Here is a 7,369-nt window from a genome sequence, read left to right as displayed (position 1 = left end):
CCGAATATAAATATGGCCTCTTTGAATCCAGAAACCATGTTGGAATACAAGGAATAAATTACATGATGTATTGTTGAATAAGGAAGAGTTGCTGTGCCCCCAGTATTTCTCTTTATCATATCCCCTTGTGTGTTGTTCCTTCTGCCTAAACTGTCCTTTCTTAATTCTACAATTAGCAACCTGTACCCATTGTTATCATCTCTTGCCTAGTCTACAGCAACAGGACTTTTCATTCAGTCTCCAGCCTCTCTCTGCCTGGTTATACTCCGTACTGTCAAAAAAAAAACCCTTTTCTTCAAACCAATAAACTCATGAACAAACATATATAATCTGATACTGGCATCACCCATTTTGACAAACAACACATGAAAAATGGCAACCATGTAATAATTTTGTTAGCTCATTTTTCCTTCTGGGTTAAGTTGAAATGTCTCAGTTCATTATACAAGGCCTTGAGTAGTCTGACACCAGCCTCACTCTCCAGCCTCTTCTTTATCCTACATCACCTATCACTTGCTTTATTAGCCATGATTCTCCAGAGAGAGAGAGAGATTTTAAAAGTTTATTACAAGGAATTGGCTCACATGATTATGTGATTATGACTGGAGACCCAGGTGAGCCTGTGTACATAGTACCAGTCTGAATCTGAATGTCTGAGAACCAAGAGAGCTGACGATATAAGTTCCAACCCAAAAGCCAGCAAGCTTAAGATACAAGAAAAGCCAATGTTTCAGTGGGAGTTTGAAGGCCAGAAAAGAGCAATATCCCAGCTCAAGCTATCAGGTAGACGTTTCCTCTGACTCAGCCTTTTTGTTCTATTCAGGTCTTCAGTTGATTGGTTGAGGCCCACCCCCATTAGGGAGTGGGACTTTACTCAGTCTGCCGATTCAAATGTTAATCTTATCCAGAAGCATCCTCAGCGACACACCAAGAGTAATATTTGGCCAGGTGTCTGAGTACCCTGTGGTCCAGTCAACTTGACACATAAAATTAACCATCACACCTGCTCTCGCCCCATTGAGGAGCCACATGAACATGTCCTCACTTCCCGCATTTGCCACATTTTTCCATCCTCTGCTATGACTTTGTACAGTCTTCTCCCATTGAATCGAATGGCTTCTCTTTTTCTCTATGGTATTTTTTTTTTTTATCCTTAAAACCCCTTTCACAGTCACATCATAGTGAAGACTCCATGAATTGACCTAGGCAACATTAATTTCCTGCTGCCCTCTCTCCCTCTGTTTTAGCTATATGAACTATCATGACTATCTGGCAAGGCTATTTCTCTGTCTTCCTCACTTGACTATGAGCTAATTACTCCAGGGCATGGCTCTCAAGCAGGGGTGTTAGCTGCTCATCCATCAGGGGATATTTGTTAATGTCTGCAGACATTTTTATTGTCAGAACTGGAGGAGAGAATGCTAATGCATTCTACTGTATAAAGGCCTGGGTGTGGCTAACCAAATTACATACAAGACAGCCTTCTGCAACAAAGAATTATCTAGCTAAAATCTCCTTGGCACTCTTGATATTTTGGGCAGGATAATTCTTGGTTGTAGGGAGCCATCCTGTACAGTGTACGATGATCATCAGCATCTCTGGCCTCTACCCATCAGAAGCCAGTAACGGCATCGCCTCTAGTCATCGCAGATGTCCCCCCACTTGCAAAATTTGTCTACTAATGCTGAGAAATATCTTTAAAAATACTGTGAAAAAGACGAACTCATAGAGACTAAAGTGGTGATTACCAGGGACTGACGTGGGGGAAATGGGAAGATGTTGGTGAAAGGGTACAAACTTCTACTTGTAAGTTCTGGGGACCTAATGCACAGCATTGTGAGCTTAGATAGCAATACTGTACTGTATAATTGAAAGTTGCTGAGAGAGTAGGTCTTAAATGTTCTCAATACAGAAAACAGACGATAATTATGTGACTTGTTGGAGGTGTTAGCTAACACTAAGTTAGTAATCATACTGCAATATATAAGTGTATCAAATCAGCATGTTATCCACCTTAAAGTTACACAATGTTGAATATCAATTATATCTCAATAAAGCTGGGGAAAAATACTGTGCGTACTAGGACCTAATTAGGCAGGATGGTGAAAGGCTTAAGAAAATGAACTCCAAATCATAGAATCCTGCAGTTGAATCCTGTCTGCACTTCGTGAAGGGAATAATGAGATATATCTAACCTCCCCCAAATCTATATTTTCGTCTGTGACCTGATGGTCTAAAATACAAAATGACTCACACAGTAGTTGGGACAATTAAATTAGTTAATGTTAGTGATGGTAGATGATAAGTGCTTAATAATTGTAGCTATTGTGATTGGCTAAGAGAATGCCACCATAAGGGCAGGGGAATTTACCTTATAAATACCCTTAGTTACATCATTTTAGAACATATATAAAACTTAAAGTTTGCACCAAACATCTTAGCACAGAATTACTGTCTGAATTATATTTAAATGTTTCATGTGTAATTTTTGTCTCCTTGAATACAGGGATTACGTTTTTGCTTTTGCCCACAATGCAGGCTGTGATAAATATTTGTCAAATTGAAACTAACCAGAAAAAATACTGCCACTTATAACACTGAGTGTGGCTGCTGTACCTCCAAATAATTCTTATTTGCCTGTCTCACCCATTACTGTTGTGAGTAGTTTTCTTTTTATCAGTATTAAATGTATATGGAGGCAGCACGTAAAATATCAATTACAGTGCCATGCTATACTGCTACAATACTATGATGTAATGCAATAAAAGATGAAATTTGGGACATAGATGCCTGTAGGAGGTCCAAAAGTTATGGGAAAATGATTCAAATTGTACAGAATACAATCACAGGATTAAGGAAACCAATCGTCACTTGCACTGTGTGGTGATAACGAGAGTTGGAATGTGCCAGGTGCACAGTTTGTCTGCAGCTGTTGTCATTTGAATCTTTTGTACAACATCCATTTTCTTTCTCAACTGTGTGGGATTTATAAGTGCAGAGAATTGATCAGAATTACTTTTGTGTAGAGACTACTTGTATGATAGCTCTTAGATTTAAACCATGCATAAGAAAATATAACCCAGAAATAATTCCACAAATACTGCTTAAGCTAGCACAAATGCCGATGTTGATGGATTTAGCTGGATATAACTTTAAAGTGCTAATTAGGTCAGGTTATGGACATCACCAACTAGAGCAGGAAACTTATCAATTGCTCAAATGCCATTTTTGGGATAAACAGATATTTTAAATGCAGTCTTCATCTGTATAATTAGCAGATCAATCTCTACCTAGCAAATGTATATTTCCCCCTATACGTTAGATTTGTAATATGCTTTTACTGGAAGATACATATGTAGAGAATATGATTGAAGAACATATGAATGCACCATATACATAACACATTACAGAATATGATTGAAGAACATATGAATGCACCATGTACATAACATATGAATGCACCATGTACATAACATATGAATGCACCATATACATGTGAATGCACCATATACATAACATATGAATGCACCATATACATAACACATTACACTTTTACAATGCACCATATACATAACACATTATAAAAGTGACCATAATTTTATAGGTATATTTGTTGCTCTCATGTTTGTATGTGTATTTTGCTTATGTATGTGGTATATGTATAGATTGATATGTACTGATTGAATTAACAATCATCTTTGTTATATTAAAGACTAAGAAATTACCTTAGATTTCTAGAGTAAAATTATCACTTCTATAAATCAGCCACTCAACTATTTCATTTTATTTTGCTCCATGCCCAGGCAAACATCTTGAGAGAATTTTTATAAACAGTAACTTGTAATTTGATCAGCCTTGATAGACTCTTTATCTAACTAAAGCCAACTCCATATCTTTTGTCCAGATTAGTTTACTTTTTTTTTCACATTCTGTGCAGCTTTTATTTTAATCAGGAACTAATCAAATCTACATACAGTCTAAAAACAGTAGAAAACATGAGTAAAATGGCCTGCAGTCCATCTGGGGTAGAGACAGAGAGTGGACTGGGCACCCAGAGAGAGAGAACTGGCATTGTTCTGGCAGCAGCCAGGATGGCGCCAAGCATTTCCTGGCTGACTGAGTTGTCTGCCTGTGCTCACAGGGCAGGCAGAGACCCTGAGACCACCTGAGTGGCCAGCCAGGAGAGAAAGCCAAGACCCAACCTGTATTATCTGTTAGCAAATCCAAACCTTCACAGTACTACCCACAGCCCCTAAAAGTTGGTCCCGGGACACAACCAGTACAGTCACCCTGCCCTGGTGATACAGCAGGATCTGCGTGTAGATGATGTTGTCCCTATTCCAAACCCTAAGGGACTGGTGATAGCATGTGCTGAAGACTCTGGTCTGGTCTGACATCAAGATGACCACCAGGGCATACACGGTGCCCATGTGGCCTGCCAGTCAAGGTCCATACATGCTTCTTGGACTCAACATCCCAAACATGCATGAGATTCTCATAGGTGCCACACACGATGAAGTGATTCATCACATTAATAGAGTAGATACTGCCACCAGATGTCTGCAGGACATGAATGCAGTTAAACTTCCAAATGTCCCAGATCTTGCTTGTCTGGTAGAAGCTGCTTGAACAGCCACCACTGCCTGCACCCACTTGTTGAGGCCTGTGAGATCCTTCTTCAACTGCAGTTTGGTACCCATAATATCCCAGGTCTTTATGGCCTTCAGGAAACCACCCAAGAGCATGTTATGCAAACAGACCAGCATGTACATTGGGTTGTCGTGGGCCTGGATTATGTTCACCTTCTGCAGGTTCTGGACACCCTACCTGGTGATGGTGCAGTCTTCTGAGCACTGTAGAGATTGCACCCCTGAATGCAAGGTGGTACATGTGTCCCATGTATTGGTGGTCTGGTCAGAGGAGCCCCTAAGAGCAGGTCATCCATAGAATAGAACAGAGACAGCAGATGGGGCCCTGATGGACCAGAAAGTTTCCTTTGCACTTGAAAATCTGCTGAGGGTCTTAGGATCTTAGGATGCCCATGTTCAGCCATGCACTGGTGTGGGACAGCTTGTCATTCAACATTAGATACCTCCCTCTGGGACTCCATGAGGTCGTAGCTGAGCTTGCTCTATTTTTTGTCCATGACATCAAACTTGAGCTCAAGGCTCTTCATCAGCTTGTCAGTATTCTCCGAGACTTTGCCCAGCATGGAAGAAAGAGAGTGATTTTCCTGGACCTTCCAGGCCAGCACTACGTGTATCTCATGGAAGCATTTCTCCCTTGCCTGCAGGAACCCTTTTAAGCTCTTGAAGTGGCCTGTCCCAAGGTGTGTCTCATACATGTCCTGGTTCCCATTGAACGTGTGCCAGTACTTGGAATGAGGATACTTGATGTGTTCACACTCTTTGAGATGAGCCTCCAGGTTCATCTTGAGGAAGAGCAGGCAGCTGGGGTTGTTGGGGGCACATTGGGGCTGTAGTCACAGCTCCCCTTGTGGTCCTTCTAAGCACTAAGCTTGATGGTGAAAGGCACCATGGAGGTCCACATCCAAGAAGATGGCTTCCTGATCCCCGCCGTGTTGCAGCCATGCTTTCAGTGAATGAAGAGCTCCCGGATCTGCTCAGCCACCGCACTGGTGTTCTCTACCACCATCAGCTTGGCATTGCCCACAGGACCCTTCTCTGACTTCAAGGAGCATCTTTGACAGAATGTGTGTATACACATGGTGATCTCAAGGTCCTTGAACAAACTGCAGCAAAGCTGGAAGCAGAGCTTTCTGAGGGCTGCTAGGCAAACACCAGTGGCTTTGGCTCCTTCTCCCCATCAGACAGGGAGAACGTGGAGAACAGGGACATGCTGGACTCGGAGTGGAGGAAGCAGATGGAGATGGAGGAGTCAAGCAGCGTCTGAGTGGCAGGGAGGCTGCTTATGGGAGTGGGGACATGCTGTGTCCTCTTCATCCCTGGAACAGTTAGACGAGGGTACTGTTTGTACTTGCTGGTACCCCCCCCCCAAAGAGAAGCAGTTGCAACTGGCGCTCATGCCCAAGCTCATGCTCTAGAAAGGCATCTAGGGTCCTCGGGTGACCCCACCCTCCCACTTCATCGCCCCCACCTTCCCCCCACTGCTGGAGAGGGCTTAAGTGTACTTCCAAAAATTTAGAGTCTTCTAACTGGTATCTTCCTCCGTATTCTTATATGCTGTTAGATTCCCAGTTTCCTTTGATAATTACCTGTCATAGATATATTCCAAAAAAACTGTCTCTTGCTATTTGATTCTTGTTGCTAGAATTGCTCAATTTATGAGCATGAACTTTCTTCTCTATTCCAATAGACTTACAGCTAAAGTCACATTGTGTTCTCAGATTCATAGAGCAACTACAATAATACAATCAGATATCTATAATGAAAAGCTGTAAATTCATTTTATCCAGGTAGCCCCTTCTTTCTTGGCTGAGATAGCATATGAGGGTGAGGATGTTGGTAGGAGAGTGCAGAGAAGGAAATCTTGGGGGTAATAATGGTTTAATGAACAATCATTGTTTTCTGACGCATAAGAGCTTATAATTTGAAATGTGATGGACTATATAAAAGTGTACATCTTCAATTCCAATTATTTTTCTAAGTGACTCAAGTGAATTAACTTTTAAAGATGACTGTCCCCGTGTACACTGGTCTGAAGATAAGCTAATAATTTTCTGAATTCCAAACAATATTCTATGAAAAAGAAAGTATTTGAAACATTCAAAGTAGATTTTAATCTACAAAATGTAAAAACACTCTCTCTGTAATGTATCTCATCATATGCTTTTTGGTTCACATGCTCAGCTGAAAGGACCCCTAGGTAACTGAGGTTTTTGTCTTTACTGTGCAAGATACCAGTTGAACTCAGGTTTGCTTGCCCAACATGCAGCAAAGCCAGTCTGCTGATACCTGGTTATGATGAAGGAAATTATGGCGTTTGCAGGGCACCAAGCAAGGAAACCATGCAGCTAATGCTCAAAAGACCTGAACTTGATGGCTTTTAGGGAAGGGTTTTTAAAGTCAACATTAGGGTGCATGGATGACAGCACATCTGTTTACAACATGGTTTCTTGAATCTTTTAATCATCTGACCTACTGCTCAGAAAAAAGATGCCTTTCAAAATATTACTGCTCATTGACAATGGCAACCGGTCACTCCAGGGCTGTGATGGAGATGAACAATGAAGATAATGTTGGTTTTTGTGCCTGCAAACACAACATCCATTCTGCAGCCCATGGATCAAGTGATAATTTTGATTTTCAAGTCATATTATTGAAGTAATACATTTCCTAAGGGTATAACTGCCAGAAATAGTGATTCCTCTGATGGATCTGGGCAAAGT

The 7,369-nt window shown here is 41.3% G+C and overlaps 1 pseudogene; it reads right to left on the bottom strand.

Moving 5' to 3' along the window:
* Positions 1 to 4,214: 4,214 nt before the first annotated feature.
* Positions 4,215 to 5,963, bottom strand: LOC118884065 (annotated as a pseudogene).
* Between the last annotated feature and the right edge of the window lie 1,406 nt (positions 5,964 to 7,369).

This window comes from Balaenoptera musculus, chromosome 18 (assembly GCF_009873245.2).
Source record: "Balaenoptera musculus isolate JJ_BM4_2016_0621 chromosome 18, mBalMus1.pri.v3, whole genome shotgun sequence".
Lineage (NCBI taxonomy): Eukaryota > Metazoa > Chordata > Mammalia > Artiodactyla > Balaenopteridae > Balaenoptera > Balaenoptera musculus.
This window is presented reverse-complemented; position numbering and strand designations above follow the sequence as displayed.